We start from the raw sequence: 325 nt of genomic DNA, 5'->3' as shown, positions 1-325 counted from the left end.
ATCAGCGCACAGAGAGCCGCTGGACTCGTGGCTTTATCCGTGTGCCGCTGAGGTCCAGGAGAGAGGGAGGCTTCACATGCCGCTATTTCCCTCTCTCCTGCATGCCGAGACAGGAAGCGCGTGCATTTGTGTGCACATGCGCGACAAAGGTAGCATGCTGCACAAATGCCAGGGACGATTCGGTGGCCCAGTCCATCGCTGGTAGTACCTGCTACTAATCTAGCCAGCCACAGTCCACATTCTAGGCCCAGGACAGCCACTGCAACTCGTGTAAAATAACAGGCCAAAAGCTTACCGTATGTTGCAATATCTGTTTATTGGTTGA

Source organism: Crinia signifera, chromosome 5 (genome assembly GCF_055691185.1).
Source record: "Crinia signifera chromosome 5, ASM5569118v1, whole genome shotgun sequence".
NCBI lineage: Eukaryota > Metazoa > Chordata > Amphibia > Anura > Myobatrachidae > Crinia > Crinia signifera.
Note: the sequence above shows the minus strand (reverse complement) of the source record.